The sequence below is a fragment of the Mesoplodon mirus genome (genome assembly GCF_964341445.2).
Source record: "Mesoplodon mirus genome assembly, chromosome: 12".
Classification (NCBI taxonomy): Eukaryota; Metazoa; Chordata; class Mammalia; order Artiodactyla; family Ziphiidae; genus Mesoplodon; species Mesoplodon mirus.
The window spans coordinates 102,533,211-102,554,140 of NC_138988.1; the positions used below are offsets into that span (position 1 = coordinate 102,533,211).

General features: G+C 48.9%; 1 protein-coding gene across 2 annotated transcripts in view; it reads right to left on the reverse strand.

Annotated features, from left to right (window-relative positions):
• FARS2 (phenylalanyl-tRNA synthetase 2, mitochondrial) overlaps window positions 1-20,930 on the reverse strand; it is a 379,330-nt gene that overhangs the window by 37,625 nt on the left and 320,775 nt on the right. The gene's annotated exons all lie outside the window — the stretch shown is intronic.

Consider the following 20,930-nt stretch of genomic DNA (forward strand, 5'->3'; position numbering starts at 1 on the left):
CATAGCAGAAAGTGCTACTGTAATTTCCTCCCTGTGTAATGACAGCATTATTCATCAAGAAGCTTTTAATTCTACACAGCAATTGCTTCTCTTCAAAAATCTGATTTCAATCTCCTCAGAGGCAGAAGGGTATGATTTTTTGACCTGAGGGTTAATTATCTGCAAAGAAGTTAAAATCACACAAAACCTCACCCTGGGAAAAGGGAGTCCAGGCATGACCTTCAGGCTACCTGCCTTGCTGTCAGAGGGTGTGGAGCGCAGGTGGCCTGGCACCCCTGCCCCATGGATCCCTTGTCTGTCCTGTCAGACTGCACCCCGCCAGGGAGGCCACAAGCGCCTCGATCTTGGCTTATCTTCAGAGCTCAGTTTCTGGCACATAGGAAGGGCTCGATAAACGTTTGCAGAAGTGACCTGAATTGAAGGGACAGTGAACGGAGGAACAGGCTTTGAAATATTCCTGATTAAAAACAAAGTTAAGTGTATGAAAAGGCCCTATTTCTGGACAAACATAAAGAGCGAAGCAATGAGGAGACTCACTAGGGGCCGTCTGGGGACCAGGGATGGGGCTGAGCGGGGCATGGCCACCCCGTGGGACACGGTCTCTTCTTCCCAGACTCTCCTCTCACAGCCACCCCTCCAGGGATGCCCGCTGCTCTCCCCAGCTTCTCCAGTTCTCTTTTGGTGGGCCCAACACTCACTTATTCATTTGTTTTATTTTAATTCGGAAGCCTTTCTGAACACAAGTACCCTCGATGCTGGAACTCGGGGCAGTGGGCTGGAGGGAGACAAGGACCATTGACACCTGAGTGCCAGGTGCCAGGTGCCATGTACCACCGCTTGCACGGCCCAGCACGAACCAATCTGACACCCACGGCCCCTGGCGGCTGAACGCAAGGTGGTCCCTGCCCTCAAGGGCACCCGATGCTGGCACTCGGTGGGTGCTGACCAATGAGCTGTATTGTTTATGAGGCTTCGGGTCCAGCGAGGAAGGATGCACGTTAAGAAGCAACACAGAGCGTGTACAGAGCTCCAGAGCAGCGGAGCACAGGAGGGGCCGGAACCTTGAGGCACCCAGAATCCTGGGGCAGACTCTGTGATGGGGTCACAGAACCCCAGGGAGGAGAGCTGGAGAAGGGAGGCAGGGGCTGCTAAGGATCTGCACGGCCAGGCCACGCTGCAGCCCAGACGACATGGGACACTGGACACGTGACGTGATAAATCACGCTGGGACATGGAGAAGGGAGAGGTCCGCAGCCGTGCTAATGAATGCCGAGGCCCCGACACGGGCCAAGGGGCCCCATTTTTGTGATCTTCAATTTTTAATGGGAAAGGATGTCTGAGAAGACAGGCATCAAACAGCGCGTCCCAAACCGGAAGCTCCACGGGCCTCGCTGGATTTCACCGCAAAGGGACTTTGAGCTCCAAGTGCACAGTACGGCCCCGCTCTGCCCTCGGACACAACGTGACCCACAGGAGGATGTGCAGGAGATCAAGGGCAGGACAGAGGGAAACTGTTCATTAAAAACCTCGCTCGCCGCGTGGGAGCCGCGGCTTTGAAGCCGGGGGCCAGAGCCGAGGGTGGGGTGGGACACACGGAGTAAAGAATGACCTGGTCCAGGACGTCAGTAGTGCTGGGGTTGGGAAGGCCGGCTCAGGGTGATTTAGGTCAACCCCTTGGGAAATGGGCAGGTTTTTCTGAGGGTAAGTGAAGGAATATAGTGCGTAATTTTATACTTGGGAAATTGTGCTTCAAAACCAAGCAAACAGAAAACAAAAACAAAGCAGGGAAGCCTGCTGCTTAAAAGACTGAGGGCAGAGGCACCTGAGAATGACCCGGACCCCAGCCCTCCAGAGGGAAGAACGGAAGCCTGAATCTATAGGAATACACAGCACGGTGATAGATCCTAAAACTTTCCAAAGAGAAAAATAAAATGAGCACACATGTCATCTTTGAAAATACAAATAGTTGGATGCATGTTGCCTTTTCTGAACAAGGCTTCTCTGTGATGAGACTGTGTGCCTCCCCCTGCTTGCTCCCCCGAAGTGCCTCAGATACCCCCTGCTCCAATCTCCTCATCCCCCGGTACTCTCTGTCAAGTCCAGGCCCGGCCTCAAGGCCAGGCTCTGAGACCCCTCCGGCCGGGCTGGAGCTTGGGCACCACATAGGCTCAGGGTGCCTGGCCCTCTGCCCTGCCCTTGGGAGCGCCCAGGACAGACAAGAGCCCTGACCAGGCGCGGCCCGAGACCGACGGGGCTATGGGGGCACCTCATTCATCAGCACAAGCCATTCATTTCAGCTCCCGAGAGAGGAAGTTGAGTCAACACGCACTCGAGACCACGGCCACCACCAGCTGCACAGGGCCTGGCTCTTTCCCGCAGCAGGAATATTGATGCCGCCTGGGACTAAAGCCTGCTTTGCTTAAGTGACCCTTTCGGTTAAGTTGTGAGAAGTGGAAATCATAGCCATCTGCAACGTGAGTGGGCACTTTGGATGCTGAGAGCCATCGCAATCCAGTGCCAGCTTCCCAAGCAGCATGGCTCCCAACAGGCTGCAGGATGGGCGCTGTCAAAAGCATGCTGCCCAGCACTACAGACAAGGGACCCTTTGCACCACCTTCAAAAGTCAATGGAAGGGGCTTCCCTGGTGGTGCAGTGGTTAGGAATCTGCCTGCCAATGCAGGGGACACGGGTTCGAGCCCTGGTCCGGGAAGATCCCACATGCCACGGAGCAACTAAGCTTGTGCACCACAACTACCGAGCCTGTACTCTAGAGTCCACAAGCCACAACTACTGAAGCCCGCACACCTACAGCCCATGCTCTACAACAAGACAAGACACCGCAATGAGAAGCCCGTGCACCGCAACGAAGAGTAGCCCCCATGCGCCACAACTAGAGAAAAGCCTGCACACAGCAACGAAGACCCAACGCAGCCAAAAAAAAAAAAAAAAAAAAAAAGTCAATAGAAGGAGGAGTGGTGAGTCCATGTGGGGTGGCGTCTGGGACAGCTTCCACACAGCAGGCTCAGCAACTCCTACAAAGCTGGGTCCCCAGATGCAGGGCCAGCAGCCTCAGAGAGTGGAAAATGTTACCAGAAAGCACAGCCCACGTGGGGCAAGTACCTGGTTATTTCCTCGGGAAGCCCGATCACAGGAGGCTCAGGACCGGGACCGACATTTCCAGGACTTGAAACTGAGCCTCAGCATCCTTCCCCCGGCTCGGCTCCCCTGAAGTTCCGGGCTTGCCTCCTCATTTAAACCACCTGGCTGCCAGGTACAGCTCTCCACAGTACACACCATGTTTCTCTGTCACTTACTACAGGGACATGCAGTAGGAGAGAATCACGTGAGCACGGTCTCCGCTTTGCCAACAGCAAAAATCATTTTGAAGAAGGCATCCTTTCTAGATGAACAAAATTATTCTTCCTATACGTCCATGCCCCACTCCCCATCATAAATAGTCAATTTCAGCTTAAGCAAACCTTGCTTCAAAAATAGCAAAAAAAAAAAGCAAAAAACCCCCCAATAAATCTGTAATGCTCTAAAACCCATAATTTCCCTTCAAATGTCACAATGTGAAAGCACCAAGTCCCCTGAAGCACATCAGCAAGCAATATGAGACCATCCCCAGCTATTAGACTACTGAAACAAACCCAAATTATGGGGTAGAATTGCAGGCCAGGCATAATTCCCCTATTTACATTTCTCATGATACTATCCCTGTGACTGGAAACTCCTGCTACCGTTCAAAATTAACAAAGAATTCAGGCACTGTTGATGAAACATTAATGACCAATTTGCAAATGTTCTAGGACCGTTTGAGTCCATCACGGCCCATCACTGCGGCATTCACCCACCTCCTAACTTAGTTTCTCAATTATTCAGCATCCATTAGGCGCCCATGGTAAGCTAAGCTCCGAGAGACCTTCACCCACAGCACCGCCCCTCTGACACTCCATGCACCTGACGGTCTTCTCTCTGCACAGGCAACTCGACCTTGGCCTTGAGGCAGGAAGCTCATTTAGAAATCCTCCACTCTGGGCTTCCCTTGCATTACATCTCCAAGTGCTGAGGACACAGGGCAATGATCCTGGTGGGCTAGAAAGCTCCAGGAACTCTTCCGGGTGGTCCCAATGCATTGGAGGGAAACACCTGAAAATGAGGTCCTTGTGGTACCTCAATCTGTGAATTCTTCAGAGACGCACGTTACCTGGCCTTAATTAATTAATTCAGCCAGTTATTATATATTTACTGAGCGCCTACTGTGTTGGCGGCACCGTCTCACACAGAAGAAGGTAAGAGTAACTCAGCGGAGGGCTGAGCGCTGCGGCGTGTTAAGAGCCGAGTTCCGGTCGCACAGACGTGGGCCCACCTTCCCCCACGTGGAGCCGGGGACCACGGAGGAAGGATGAGGTGAGAGACATGGAAAGGCCCTCCTCACTCCAAACGACACCCCTCTCTGCCTGTTACAGACTCGGATGCATCCTGAGTCAAAAAGCCTGACTCCAGAAGGTCCCCAAGTGCGCTTTCTTCACAATTACCTGAAACCCCCCAGGTGGCATTTCTGGTCTTTATTTAGACAGAAAGTCCGTGACCTGGTCTTTCCTTCCTTCTGGCCACTCAGCACCATGCCGTTACCTCTGAAAAGTGATAACGAATATAAATGACACCGTGACCAAGGTGAAAGCAGCAGATGCTGTGAAACAGGTACAAACGAAATGTTCCGGGGGACCAGGGGAGAAAGAAAAGTCAAGGCAGAGGGACGGGGTCTGACCGCAGAGGCGGCATAATGGGAGCTGGCCCCCCAGTGATGGTCTCTCCAGTGAAACCCAGGATGGTGAACGCAACCTCTATCCCCCACCACGGCAGCGGCAGCAGCCACTGCGTTTATAAGCATTTTCCTGGGTGCCGAGCACTGGAGTCATGCTTTTCCTTCCACAACAGCGCACTGACAAAGGTATTATCAATCCCATTTTCGAGATGGTCAAAGTGAGCTCAAGGAGGCTAAATGTCTTAACCAAGGTCATGCCATTTGCACATGATGGTGGCAAAGCTGCAATGTGCGTCCTGTTTGTTTAACTGAGACCATCACTGAGATGGCCTGAGGACGCTGCACGTTCATCCCGTAGTCCGGTTACCCAGGACGCCCACTCTGTGAGGGCCCGAGTCCCGGAGGAGTGTGGTCTGTTGCCGAGAGCTGGTGCAGGAGCCACAGGCAGCTCAAGGGATTTCCGAGACTAGAGAAAGCGGTATGCTCTGGGGCTAAAGCGGGCAGCGGAGACCTCGGCTCTGGGGACCATGGGCTGGGGTTCCTTTAACTGCTGGTTCTTTTAACTGGTTCTTTTCCCACAATGGCTGTTCTGCAGTAGGGGGTCTCTGAGGCTCAGGGACCCTCAGGCTCCCTCCTTTTTTTTTTTCTACAGTAGCCCAAGTGGGAATAGAAAAAAGGTTTTAAAAAGAAAAAAAAGGGCAAAGTTTCTCTTTGTGTTTCAACTGCAGGGTGGGAGGAGGAGGTGAGAGCCCAGAGCAGGTACCACGGTGTGTGTGTGTGTGGGGGGGGATGGAGTGCGGAGGGGGAAGCAGGCCCAGCCTCCCAAAAGCAGGCCTTGCCAGGCTGCTGTGGCCACTGCCCTACTGTGACCATCACTTAACTGCTCAAATTCACCCACATTCCTTCCCACGAATGTTTCTAAAATAATGACCATGACAATGATGACAATCAGAACACAAGATAACACCTCCATAGCACTTTTTCACATGCCAGGCACTATTCCAAGAGCCTCACACCATCAACTCATTCAATGTTTACAAGTTCATAGGTATTATCGTTGCTGTTTTACAGATGTGGAAACTGAGGGCCAGAGATGGCCAGGATCTGAACGCAGGCAGCTGGGCTGGAGAGGCCATGCTTAGATCTGTTTTATAACAACTGCCTCAAAACTCAGATCGTATTTCTCTCCCCACTCAAACTCTTTTCTCACCTCTTATTGATTATCAAGCTCAGTTACTGATTGTCAAGTCCAGTTCTGACCCGTCAGCTGGCACCTAAGGCCCCGCACAGCCTGCCTTCAAAGTCGCGTTCTCCCCACGAATCCCCTTCGGCCTCTGCTCCGTTCCCTGCATGAGGCCCAAAGCGTTGCTGTTTTTGGTCAGTGGTGCTTGGTCTCTCTTCCCCATACGTTGGCCGGGAATGTCCTCCTCTCTGTTTCTGCAGATCCAGATTTCACCCACTTTCCTGTTCTAGGAGCTTCCTTCCCATATGCTCACCCCCCCACCCACCCCCGCTGGCCCTGAGCCCCAGAAACAACGCTCTGTGACGTCTTTCTCCCACCTTGACATTGGGGCTTCATGCAGGAAAGGAGCCGATCCTAATGCACAGCACATATGTCTCTGCTCTCATCGGTCCCTGCACTGCCCCCTTCCCACATTTCCCCTCCACTCCATATTTCTGACTGACCCTCAAAGTCTGGAAGCAGCAGTTTTGGGAGGGCATTCTTCTGCTTTGGTTTCCTTCTAGGGTCTCTGAGGCTTTGAAGGGAGGAAAAGCTCTGGCTCAGCTTTTCTTCTCTTAGGTATAGTTCTTTAGAAATTATCCTTCCTGCCAGAAACATAACAAACAGATGCATACTTCTAACCCCCTTAGGCCTAGTCAGGCTTTATTTATTACTAAACCTACCCCATCTCCTGGGCTAGCAGGTAACCCAACCTACAACCTGGAGAACACAGCAGGGGCCACCCTGATCTATCACTCTAAGTTCTAAGAAGCCCTCTGAGCAGGGATGGGAAACTGCCTGCCTCCTTCTCAACCTCACTCGGGGGCTTCACCCACTTAGTACCCGGCCCCAAGGGGCTATGGCATGACCCTTCTCATTGGGGAAAATATCTTGTATTTTCTACATGATCCTAAGTTTCCTAGAGGTTGGCTTAATGTTCTATTTTTCTTTATATCTCCCACAGTGCCTTGTATACAACCTGCCACTTAACAGACATTCAATACATTTTTGATGAATGAATAAATGACTTTTTCCAACAGGACCAATATGATACACCCACAAAGAATAAATTAATAATAAATAATAATAAACATCATATTAGAGGTCCTAACCAGTGTAATAAGGCAAGAAAAAGAAAAAGAAATAAAAGGCATATGGATTGGAAAGGAAAAAATAAAATTCTCTTATTCACAGATGACATGATTTGCCTCAGAGAAAACCCCAAAGGATCTATAAGAAGGCTACTAAACTTTAGTAAGGTCACAAAATACAGGGTCAATATTAAAAAATCAATTATTTTTCTATAAACTAGCAATGAACAATTGGGAAATGAAAAATAAAAACAGTACCATTTGCAATAGCATCAAAAAATATGAAATATGTAAGAATAAGTCTAAGAAAATAAGTGCCAAATACATAGCCTGAAAAGTACCAACACTGCTGACATAAATTAAAGAAAATCTAAATAAATGGCAAGATATGCTATGGTAATGGACTGAAAGACTCAATAGTATTTTGATGTCAATTCTTCCCAGACTAACCTACAGATTCAACAGAATTCCAATCAAAATCTGAGGAGAAGTTTTTGTAGAAATCAACAAGCTGAATTTATTTATTTTTTTTATGGAAAAGCAAAGGGATAGCTAAAACAATTCTGGAAAAGAACAAAGTTGGAGGGCTCTTACTATCTGATTCCAAGATTTACTATAAAGCAACAGTAATCAAGCCAGTATAATATTAAAGGAAGGAGAGACACATATATAAAATGAACAGAATAGAAAATCCAAAACAGGCCCACACATACATGGTCAGTTGATTTCTGAAAAAGGTGAAAATGCAATAAAATTTCATTTTACTCAGTGGTGAAAGGAGAGTGTATTCAACATGGTGCTAGAACAACTGGATATCCACAACCAAAAACAGTAAAAAAGAAACCTCAATTCACAAAAAATTATTTAAACTAAAACTACAGAATGTCTGGAAGACAATCTTTATAATCTTGGATTAGGAAAAGATTTCTTAGATACAACACCAAACATAGGATCCATAAAAGACAAAAACTGATGAACTGGACCTTAATATAAAGAAAATAACTTAATTTAAAAAATGGACAAAAGATATGAACAGGCAGTTCACCAAAGACATACAGATGGCAGATAAGCACATGAAAAGATACTTAACATCATTTGATATTAGCAAACTGCACATTAAAAGCACATTAATTTATCACTGCATCTATCAGACTATCCACAAACCTAACAAACACAGCAACAAACAGAAAAGTCTGACAATACCAAGTGCGAGTGAGGATGTTGACCACGTGGGACTATCACACATCGTGGGTGGAAAGGTAACGGGAGCAGCCACGTTGGAAAACAGCTCGGCGGACTCTTACAAACTTAAACACACACCTACCAGAGGACCAGCAATCACACTCTTGAGCAGTGACCCAAGTGAAAGGCAAACGTGTTCACACAGACACCTGCCTGTGAATGTCTAGCAGCTTTATACATCTTTGACAAGAATCGGAAACAACCTAAACATCCCTCACTCGGGAAACGGGTAGACAGTGTGGTTCATTCACACAATGGAACACTACTCAGCCATGAAAGGGAACACACTCCTGACACACGATGACACGGATGAATCCCAAAGGCATCATGTGAATGGAAGAAATCAGGTTCAAAAAGTTATTTCATATGATTCCGTTTATATGACACTCTGGCAAAGGCAACGGTATATGGTTAGAAAGCAAATCAGCAGATGCTACGGGTTGAGGGTGAGAGGCAGGGCCAGCTACGGGGACACAGGGGAAAAGGGAACTGGGGTGACGGTGGGACTGTTCTGTGTGATGACTGGCAGTGACTGCATGACTGTCTGGGCTTGTTGAAACTTGCAGAACTGTCCACAAAAGGAAGATTTTTACTCTATGTAAATATACCTTAATTTAAAAATAGAAAAAAAAACTATAAGGAAGTTAAAGAAAACTTTAAGTTCATTGGAAACTTGTGAAACCAAAAAAACCCCTTCCTGTCCTGGCCTTGGTCCACGGGGCAAAATAGGCTTTTTTTCAGTCACCTAAGCCCTACTTTGGCAGCATTTTGGAAACTACCCACAGAAGTTCCCTGAAGTTCTTCTGTCTTGTCCATCCCATATGCCGCCTATTTCCCCACCTGCCCCTCACTCTCCAATCACCTCCCCTCTGCAACCCCCTGAGCTCTGCCCAGCTCTCCATTCCTATCCAGGCTGCCGCACAGGAAGCCTCCCCGATGGTGCAAGGTGACAGGATTACCACCCTCCTCCCAGGAATCGCCTGCACCGGGAGGCTCTGGGGCGCCCCTGCTGGGGATGGCGCTGGAGGCCACCTTGGGTCTCCGATGGCTCACACCCCTGCGCCAACCCCTTCCTTAGGAGAGGGTTTAAGTTTCTAGAAGCTGCCTGGCCTGGCAGATTCCAAGCGTCTATAAGAGAACTGAGGTCATGCAGTGGGAGAAGAGCCCTGAAATTGAACACAGCGGCCTGGCACCGTCTCCCGGGTCACCCATCCCCGCTGTCCTGGAGGAACGTGCCTGTCACCAGCAGGGCCCCTCACAACTGGGACTGCCTGCTGCTGCGGCTGCTTCTAAAATTCATTTCAAGCCACATTTTGGCCCAAAGCCCTGAAACCTCTTTTCAGGAAGAAAGCATGGAGCCTCCCGATTTCATTTTGTTTTGTTGTTGTTTTTTACTGCTTGTTCAAAGAACAATAAGATAAAAATATCATCCTTGGGTGAAGTGAATTTAATTCAAACATTCTTAAGAACAGATTCAACAACCTTTTCCTCACAAACAAAACAAAAAAACAAACCTGCTTCATTCTTAGTTTTCCTCAGTTACACAAAGAAAGAAAAAAAGGAAAGAAACATGGAGGATTTACAGGAAAGAGAATTTTCACCCGCCCGTCACAGGTCACCAAGAAACCTTATAACATGCACTTCCGGCATTACTCTATTAAGCCTGCTCAGCAAGTCTATGAGAGGGATTCTGCTACTGTCCCACATTACAGATGAAGACACCGAGGCCAGGAAGGGTAGCGATGTGTCCAAGGGTGCAGAGTTGGCGGTGCATAAAGCGAAGATTTGAATCCAGGCAGCCTTAGCCCAGGACCCATGCTCTTAACCAGACACTGCTGTCAGTCTATGTGCACAGCTGTGGTCAGATCGAGGTGCAGCTGCCTTTTGGTTTGTGAAGAAATGAAAGAGGTGTTAGATTTGTTTCTCCTCCACTTTCATCTTCTTTTACACTACCTCTCAAGGTCAGAACTGGAACTCTGATGAGGACCCACGTCTCTGGGTGGGCTTCCCCTAACTGGTCCTCCCGACTCCTCAGCCGAGGTCATTACCCTTCCGAATTTCTGTCTGTTATCCCATGGTTTTCTTTTCAGGCAGCCTTATCACAAACTGTAATAGTTTTAGAAGCTATTTTCCTTTTATAAACAGGATCACTCTATATGTGATCTTGTGGGACTTTTTCCACTTATGTTCACAAGGTTTACAACCAGGGGTTAGGATTTCAAATCGAGCTGTGGTCATTTAGAAGAAAGGGGGGGAGGGGGGTGAAGACACAACCTCCTGGGGGCAGTACAAGGTGGCCATCACCCTGCTGTTGGACTCAGTCACCTCCAAGTCCTCACTGAATGTAGAATAAAATCCTGCTCCTTCCCTTGGTTTCTGAGGTCCAATCCAGTGGGACATCTTGACGATCCTGCTGACCCCTTCCACCCCACCTCACTCACTATGCTTAGCAATGTGGTCCTGGTCCTCTCTCTGCTTCCAGAACATTCTTGCCTTGGGGGCTGAGCTACCTGTCCCACTCTACCTGCCTGAAGTTTCAGCCGAAAGTTTCCTTCTCTGAGAGCCTTTCATGATCATCCAACCTAAACTCCCCCCTCTGTCACACCGCCCTGCTTTATTTTGGGGACAGCATCCATGGTGTTTTGGGTTTGTTATCTGCCTTCCCCCTCCACAGGAAGGAAATCTTGCACAGGTCAAGCTGTGTACCTACTGCAGACCTCTGGGGTTCCCCAAGACCCTTTCAAGAGTTCATAAGCCCAAAAAACCAATTTCACTATAGTAAGACTTCATGTGCATCTTCCACCATGTTGACATTTAAGCTGTTGGTGCAAAGGTGAGCGAGGATAAGACTCTCGGTGCCTCAGCACGGATCCCAGGAGTGTTCATGGAATGTTTCACCATCTCACACTTGCAGGGAAAAAATTCCAGTTTCACTTAAGCATCACCTCTGTCAACTCTTTACCCTTGAGCGCACAAGTCTTGTGTACATTCTGTGGGACTAAACAGGAAACACAGAGCACTTCCGCTACACCCTGAAGTGCAAGGGTTGCCTCAAGGAAGAGCACTTCTGTGATTGAGTCGTTTGCAGCTTTCTTCATGGAACAGCAAGTTTAGGTGAAAGAACTGAGGATGGCAGAGATTTTCTCAAAAGTGAATGAAGTGACCCTGCCACTTCAAGAGGTGACAGTATTTTTTTTTGCCAAAGATAAATTTCAAGCTTTCAAGTGAAAATCTGAATTTTGGAAAACTCGTATCTGCCAATGCTTCCCAATACTTAAGACATGTCTGAGGAGACTGGTGGTGATGTTAGCGAAAGTGACTTTTTTTTTTTTTTTTTTTTGCGGTATGCGGGCCTCTCACTGTTGTGGCCTCTCCCGTTGCGGAGCACAGGCTCTGGGCGCCCAGGCTCAGCGGTCATGGCTCACGGGCCCAGCCGCTCCGCGGCATGTGAGATCTTCCCGAACCAGGGCACAAACCCGTGTCCCCTGCATCGGCAGGCGGACTCTCAACCATTGCGCCACCAGGGAAGCCTGAAAGTGATTTTTTTGATCTTGGATAATGAAAGGTGTCGACATTGGAAAGGGCTGCACAACTCAGTGAACCAATATTTTCTAACTGCCTCCTGCACGTGTCACTAAACCACGCGCAGGTAAAAGAGCCATTCAAATTGCAAGACAGACTAATGGATTTTGAAGTAACTAATAAAAAGTTCACTGATGGGGTTTCAGATCCCTCAGTGCAACTAACTTGTAAGAAACTACTACTTGTTGAGTTTTAGTGTACTATCAAAGACTCCCCAGAATCTTTTCAAAAGGCTATTAGGACACGTCTCCCTTTTTCAACAACGTATCTGTGGCAAAGTTGAATTCTTCATGTACTTCAACCAAAAGGACTTAGAGCACGAGATGGAACACAGAAGCTGATATAAGAGGCTGGCTCTCTCTATTAGGTCAGACATTAAAGAGATTTGAAAAAACCAATGCCATTCTTTTCATTAAAACTTTTAGTTATTTTTCATAAACACGTATTATTTCTGTGCATGTGCAATGGTTTCATGATTATGTCTAAATGAATTAATAAAATACTTTAAAATATCACATTTAAAATTTTCACATGGTCGACACCAGTAGATGTAACCCCATGTAAACAAGAGCTCCCTGGGGTCCTCAATGATTTTTAAGAACGTAAAGGGGATCTCGAGACTAAAAAGTTCGAGAACCTCTGTTCTGGTGGCTAGTACGTGCTCGGTACTTGATAAACGTTGTTGGATGAATATACTAAAGACACATTCTCTTCAACGTTTGTCTACCCTCCCTTCTCTCTTTGAAAACGTCTCCGTGGAGGTTTAACAACAGCTCACAGCTTTAGAGTCACAGCAATGAGAGGAAGACCCCGTAACAAGAACACGTGAACCCCTGAAGTCAGGAGTCTCCCTCAGAATCAGTATAAAGCCTCCGACATTATTATTTTTTCCATCCTTTTCTTTTTCTTACGTGCCCACATCAAGATACAAATTTTCAAACTAGTTGTAAATGTGCTTGATGCAGCTGCTTTAATCTTAATGTACTGTGGTACTGCAGTGGAGTTTCTTTGTTTTTGCTGTGGTGCATGAGGACTGCAGTGGTCTAGCTATGCTGCCTGCTGCGTGGGAGCCTGACTACCATTTGAACACCACGTTTTAATAGGAAAGCATGTGACATGTTTTAACAGTGACTCCCAAGCTTCTGGGAGACAAGTGACATTGTGACTGTGACAACTCTGTGGACAACAGTGAGTGCACGGAGTGTTTGCCTCGCAGGACAAGGAGGCCACACTCAAAGCTGCCTCACGTCAAAGTAACACACGGTGCTTTACAGGGTTATCTGTGAATGGACTGCAATACATAGAAGCAACTACAACTTTTTAGATGATGCTGCAGATCCTGAACTTGGAGCTGTCTTCCCCCAAAAGGGGGACTCTCTCTTTCCTGTGTCCCAGCAATGATGAACCTGGGACAGCCCCAGCTCTTGGCTGGCCAAACATCCCAGAAATTCTCCTAAAGCCACATAACGCTCTGCTTTGTGTTGAAGCTTGGAGAACGTCCGCACCCAAGGGCACTGACTGGACTCTCACAGCTGCCTGGCCTGTATTTTCCAAAAAGGGTCTTCTGCTTTCAAAGGCCCGTGTTAGCATCTAAGTGCTTCCCTCAGCCACAGGGAGCCTATGTCTTCAGACAAGTATCACTGAATCTGCCGGGAAGGGGTGGGGACCAGGAGAGGAATCTCAGGTCCTGACCGTGATGTAAACGTCCCCTCCAGGAGTTGCAAGAGGCAAGACTCCCAGTGGATTGGAGATGCTCCCCCCATCTTCCATGGGAAGACTGAAGAGACTCATACTGGTTTAGAAGAACCAAAGATTCGATGTTAACAGGAAGATTCTAGAAAAAACTTCCCCATCCTTGCAACACATCTAACCTGAATCTAATAAACCAGAATTTAATGAAGATATTTTATTTTCAAATCCCCAAAAGCAGCCACATGGCTTTGGGTTGAGAGTTGGATTTCACAGGTCGAGCAGGAATAGGTTCAACTTTCATCAGCTACTCGGTTAGGAGAGGAGAAGTGGGCCACCCAGAGAGGCAGAGAAACACCACATATTTTTGGGTTCAACAAGATGAAAAAGGTTTTGGTTAAAAAGAAAAGAAATGCAGCTTGTGTTCTGAGTGGTCGCCCTTGACTGTAATATTCTTTTTTTTTTTTTTTTTTTTTGCGGTACGCGGGCCTCTCACTGCTGTGGCCTCTCCCGTTGCGGAGCACAGGCTCTGGACGCGCAGGCTCAGCGGACACGGCCCACGGGCCCAGCCGCTCCGCGGGATGTGGGATCTTCCCGAACCGGGGCACGAACGGGCGTCCCCTGCATCGGCAGGCGGACTCTCAACCACTGCGCCACTAGGGAAGCCCATTGACTGTAATATTCTAAATGTCTCCTCCTGTCGACCTATCAATTACAGCCTGTTTCACCGAGTTACTGTTAACACTGGCATCATCTGAAAACAGGTAAGTCACTACATGCCTATCAGCAAAGACATCCTATCAGCCAACACCAGGATGACAGGAAATCTGCAGAAGAGGGTGTACAGTGATGAGCACAAGGTATTCACCCACTCCTGCTCTCAGCATCTACTCAGTAAGCTCCTACCGTGGGCCAGGCTTGGCGTGGGCGGGCTGTTCACCAAGGGCCCAGACTTGAGCAAGACAAACCTAGTTCCTGCCCTCAGGAGGTTTTCAGGCCAGCACAGAAAGTTGAGTAAATTATCACACAATTAATTGTTTAAAAAGTCCCCTTAATTACTGATCCATCCTCGTTTTCCTGCCTTTGCAATTAAGGGAAATAGGGATGGTAGAACAAGTGCTGATGCATTCTTAGGAGACAGCGGACTAGAGGGATCAGGAAGGTAATAAGTAATGGATGGAGACAAAGCTCATCAATGGCTGCTAAAACCATTAGGAGAAAAGCTGATGGGGGTGGGGGGGATTTATCATAGGTGTATTAAGCTGATGACACCTGAATCTACTGCTTAATCTTAATGGCACAAAAAGAGAGGCATATGGAAGTACAGAACAGCATCTGTGAAGCAGTCTTGCCTCCTCTGTAAAAAGTCAAACTTAAGTCTGACTAAGCCTGTAGATTCAACTAGCAGTTATAGGAAACACGGAGGACATAAGAACATGGTAAATGACACCACAGGGATGCAATCGGCTGCATCTCAGAATGTGGGAAACTGCATGGCACAAACAACTCAATTTCTTCAACAACAAAAAGGACCCAAAAAGAGGGAGAGAGGAAACATAGATTAAAAGGCACTGAAGAGACACCAACCAAATACAACTGTGGGCCTTGTTGGGACCTGGATTCAACCAGCCACTGGGAAAACAAAGTATGAAACAAACAAGAAAATTTGAACAGTGACTTCATATTTGATAATTTTTTTCAGGCAGCGATAAAAGTATAGTGGTTATGTTTTTTTGAAAAGTGTTTTTTCTTTTTTCCAGTTACAGGTACTTACATGAGTATTTATGGATGAAGTGGGATTAGCTCCAAAAGAATAAACAGGGAAATAAGCACATGAAAAGATACTCAACATTATTATTATTATTCAATAAAAAGAAATGAAGTACTAATACATGCTACAATGGGGATGAAGCTTGAAAGCATTATGCTAAGTAAGAGAAATCAGTCATAAAGCACACCACATATGATACGATTCCATACAGATGAAATGTACAGAACAGGCAAATCTATAGAAATAAGAAGCAGATCAGTGTTTGCCTAGTGCTGGGGAGGGGGTGGAGGAAGGATAATATTGGAGGGTTATGGCTAAGAGTTCCTGGTTGTTTTGGGGGTAGTAAAAGTATTCTAAAATTAATTGTGGTGACAGATTCACAGCTCTGTGAATATGCTAAAAGCCGTTGAATTGTACACTTAAAAAAAAAGAGTCAGAGTTGGGCAGGGAGTGGGTGAGGATACAGGTGAAATATAACAGACCATGCGTTATACACTTTTTAAATGTGTAGATTCTCTCCCAGAGGGTCAAACCCCGCCTCTGCCAATTACTAGCTGTATGAGCTTGGCAAGATATTTAACTTCTTTGAACTTCAGTGTCCTTAGATGTAAAATGAGGGTAATATAGGTTTATATGGACAAAATGAGGGTGATACATTTAAAGCGTGTGGCACAGTGTCTGGAATATATAAAATGCTCAATAAACAGTGACCATTATTATTCTCAACTCTTTTTTTTGCTTTTTTTTTTTCTTTTCATATCAGCCCTTTCAGGAGCATCTGTTTCTTCAGCAACTCCCTCGGAAACCACCGTAATGATGGACACCTAGTAGATGCTCACAGAAGTCTTCCCGACGTTTCCAGATGCTTCCTTGGCTTCGTCCTTATTTTTACGGTTCTCCTTAAGGAGACTGTCCTTCCCAGGGTTCTGTTTCCTGTGACTAAAGGAGTTAGTTTTCTATTTGGTCTCAGGCTACGACTGAGGATTTAGGAAGAGCAGCAAGAGACGTAAGGAAACCAACTGTAGCCACATCAATCAACTCCGTGCCAGAAGGCCGACTCCCCCGCCCAATGGCCACAAACGCTGGGAGAGCAAAGGGTAGAGGCCCACAGACGATCCTTCCGACCCCCTTCTTGGGCGGCACCTTTGGTATTCACGTCTGGCTCAGCCCAGAGGTGGCTGCATCTCGCTGCTCCCGTTAACTCTGGACTCTTAACCGCCACAGTCACCTGCCTTGGTTCCTGCTCTCACATCACAACTGCGTCCTGAACTAGCAAAGTGCTTTGGCTCCTTTTCAATCAGAAAGGCTCTCTATGAACCAAAAACAGTAAAACTAGGATAAATATTTTATAAAAGGCACTCTGAAAGCACCGCTCAGACAGACAGACACACGCTCAATGGGATTTCTATGTTCCCATATGCTTTCCACACAGAACAGCAGCATTTTCTCCCATCCGAGTTTGCTCCAAAACTGATTTAAAAATTTTTGTGTTGTTGTACTGTGCATATCAACTGCACAAGGCAATCAGCCAGGGAGAGGTTTTAAACATATGGACTCAATTGCAGGGCTTTGAAAAACGCTGTAGAACAAGACGGGGATGGGCTCTTCCACTCTGCTCTCTGGGACTGCCACCCGGCAGGGCAGGAGCTGGGCCCAAATGATTTACCGTGGGGACACGGGGCCAAAGGGCTGCCCCCAGCTCTGCAATGGTCTATCCAGACATGCAAAGGTGCCCGCAAAAGCTGTCTTAAGAGCAACGCTATTCAGCTTTCTCTCCACCTTGGAAAATGCCCAGATTTGTGTGGAAGGCCTTCCCCACAGATGCACACAGTCAGAAATGTCTGTGGCTGTGTGCACTGGACACATTCTGGTGATTAACTTTATGTTCCTAAATGTCAATTTTCCCAGACCAATCCATTTGCAAGGTGAGTGGGTGTGCCCTACAAAAGAATGAACCAAGGAACCACTTTATTTGACTGTTATGGTGTCTAGAATTGACACATTTTACACATTTGCTAAAATGAATAATGTTCTTCCAATGTACCTGCGCCGTCTCTTCAGTGTCCTCTGGTTTAGAACTTGAAACAGAACTGTGTCTTTGCTACTTCGTTCAGATACACTGATGGTGATGTTCTGTAACCGAACGGCTGCCTGCTCTGGGAGCACAGTGTGGCCTCACCTACCCTGCAGACACCCTGCCTCCTTCCTCATCCAAACGTGTCCGTTCCCAGGCAAAGGTAAGAGAAAAAGAGTAAACAAAATCACAACTCAGCAGTTCTACCCTCATGCCAACTTGCCATGGCCACTAAAGGTTTGCGGCTGCTCACAGGAGGTCAGAATAAGGTAGGGAGCTGGCTGTACACTGTCACGTGGCTCTTTCTCTTCCTTCCAGAAAGCTTACTGGGACGGAGGTATCACGATGCTGCCCTGAGCGCTCTGTAGGCAGACCTGCACGCTCCATTTCAGAGCGGGTACAGGACTAGGTCCAGGCGTACGTACCCGTGGGGTGGGCACGCTTTACCACAGCTTCCTCAGCACATCCCTGCAGTGGGTCCCTGTAACCGGGCAGCTGTGTAGCACGTGGCACGTGGGCAGAGCTCTCCCCACCCATCCAGGGTTACAGCCAGGACAGGATGATGGCAGCGGCAACCCGGCCCCCACCATATTGTGGCTGTTTTTTGAGGACTTCCTTCCTTTCTGGCACTGCAGGATGCTTTAGGCTCATTCTATGCAGTTCCTACCCCAGGCCTAGAACCAGACATTCCTGCAGGCAGCCCTGCAGGTGTGCTGTTAAGCTCCGTTGGTGGGTACCAGGGTGGCCTCTGGTCTAGGGCTGGTCTTCCCCATCACTGAGGTGTCACCCTTCTGAGTGCTGTGTCCAAGCTTTCCTACTGTGGCTGGTGGGAACATGAACTTTCCCTGCACCTCCCCCCGCCCCCCTGCCCCAGACACTGCTCTGCCTGTTCCTTTCTGGTGGTACTCTCTTCGGCTGCTGGTGGTTTCCTCACATGGATGTGCTGCTGGGCACCCAACTGAAGACCGGGGGGAACTGTTCTGAGGTCTCCGGAGCACCTCTCCGGGCAGCTCTGCCCTCCTTGCTACCTGGCCTGGTGGATTCCAGCCACCGTGGCCTCCCAGACACCTAACTCTGTGTCCTCGGCTTAGAGACTCCCGGGCTCGGCTCAGGTCCCCCTCCTGGCGCTGAGCCGGGGACCCTCTCTGGGCAGTAAGCTGGGCAAACGGAGGGCTTGCCTTGACCGTGTCCAACACAGGGATTGCCGTCCTGTGCTACCTTACGTCCAGTGTCTGAAAATCACAGCTTCATCTATTTTGTCTATATTTTCAGTTGTCTAAGGCAGGAAGGTAAACTCAGTTCCTGCTGCTCTGTCTTGGCCTGAGCAGAAGTTCTGAGGTTCACCACGCAGAGGGTCCCACTTAGCCTGTGATGGACTTTCCTGGGACACTAGTCTCGTCAAGGTCAGTAATCTGCAGCGAGTCACCTCCCAGATGAGCAAGTACACAGCTCTGAGCACACTGCACCGCACGGCCAAAATGACAGAGCGGGCATATCTGTCACGGTCGCGCAGGAGGTCGCTGGAGATGTAAAGTGCAAATAGGATTAAACCGGGAGGCCCTGGAAGTCAAAATGCCTTCCTGCGTGTTCGACAGGACGCCCAGGACGGTGCGGGGGGAGGCCGCCCTGCCAGGTGCACCTGCGCTTCCCAGGAGACAGGGCCCTGGATGGCCAGGGGCGGCCAAGGGTTGACACGAAAACAGCCCACAGGAGAATGACTGGTTTTCCGGGATGGTCCCTGCTGCCGCCAAGCTGGGAAGAGGACTCACCAACAGTGTGAAAGCCCACTCGGCTAACGAGGGCGCAGGGGGGATGGTGTGGCGGGAAACGCCCCCTGGGGCGCTCCATCTCCAGGTATCACGTGGAGTGACACACGCACACACACTCTTATGGAACATAAACAAGGAACTGTAATTTTCTTCTCAGTTCCATTGTCTTAGGTCTTCACAGCCTTCTTCCCAAGACAGTGATGCAGGCTTTAATGATTTGCAAGCAAATGTTAAAACCCCAGGAACCCTACACCAAAGGAAAGAACACTTTTCACTTGGAAGTGCTTTAATCACCGTAAATCAGAAGTGCTGCGGAGGGAATTTTCTCCAGGCAGCTCGTCCTGCGTGTTGGTGACCCCCGAGTGGCAGCTCTCCCTGTAGATGGCAACACAGAACCACGCGGACACCCGCAGCCGGCGGATGCTACTGCTTTCGCGGTCCTCCTTCAAGCAGGGGGGCGAGGCGGCTGCAACCAGGGCAGAAAAACAGCCGAGGAGCGGCCGCTTTCCCTGCTCTGCTCAGAGCCCAGCGCCAGGCCACGGATGCGCCCTGAGCGTGGGGTCCACTCCCAGCATCCCCAGCCTCATCCCCCGCCCACACCTTCTATCCCCCCAAAGCAAATGGGCGCGGAGAGAAAGGAAAGTGTTTACCCTCATAAAAGAGTAGGAGGCTCCGAATTAATGAAGTCAACATAAAGGACCCTGAAATTCCCGGCTTCAGATGTGGAGTTTCTCTTAAGACTCATTTACGGTCACGCATGGCCAGTTAGGAAGGGTCTCGAGAAGGCTGGCTCCCGGGCCAGGCCCCTGGCCTCACAGTTAGTTGACATGCTCGTCTTGAAAACAGGGGGCTCGTGAGGAACAGAGGCGGGGAGGGGCTGTCAGCAGCAGCCACCTGTCTGGGAGTGTTGCGTTCAGTGGGCACACGACGGAGCTCTGCTGAATGACACAGAAGCACTTGCAGTGGCTTCCCCGCTGCGCCCCCCTTTTACCTCATTCCCTTTAGGACAACTGCCTGGGGTCAGAGCTGTGAATTCCCACACCTGGGAGGCCACAGCACAGGCCGCAGCTAACTGACCGTGCAGGACCTACTGGTAAATGACCACAGCTGGCCATTGACACGGCCCCCTTGATCTCACATCCTGACCGAGAGTGAAATGAGGTGCACGCACAAAATCAATCCAGATATAGACTTAGGCTCAAACCATAAGGAAATCCCATATATCCTGGGCAAATCCAAGGGATGGAAGTTTCTAACAAAAATACGATGCTATTTGCTACAATATTTGCTCATGACTTAGGGGACAACGTACAACGCCCTTCAGCTCGGGCGTACTGCCCCCACACCAGACCGTCCGCCGCTCGGCAAACACGCCAGAAGCTTCCAGGCCTGTGAGTTTGCATTCTAGCACAGCATCCTCCCCACCTGCTCTACCTGGTGGATCCCTGTCACTCTTTAAGGTCCGATTTGAACGTCGCCGTCCCCATGAGGCAGCCCTAACGCCCTGGTGATAGGAGCAGATGGCCAGGGCCCCTTCCCCACGCCCCCCTGGCCCTACCGTTCCCCGCAGTCAGGCAGGCACCCCTGCACCCCACCACCCGCCAAGGGCCTGCCTTCGGCTTTGGGCTGTGAGGTGGCGAGGCAGGGGCTGGCTTCACTCCTCCTGGGACCCCCGGGCCTCACAAAGTGCCTGGCAGGGCGGGGGGCTCCGTCAGAGGAAGG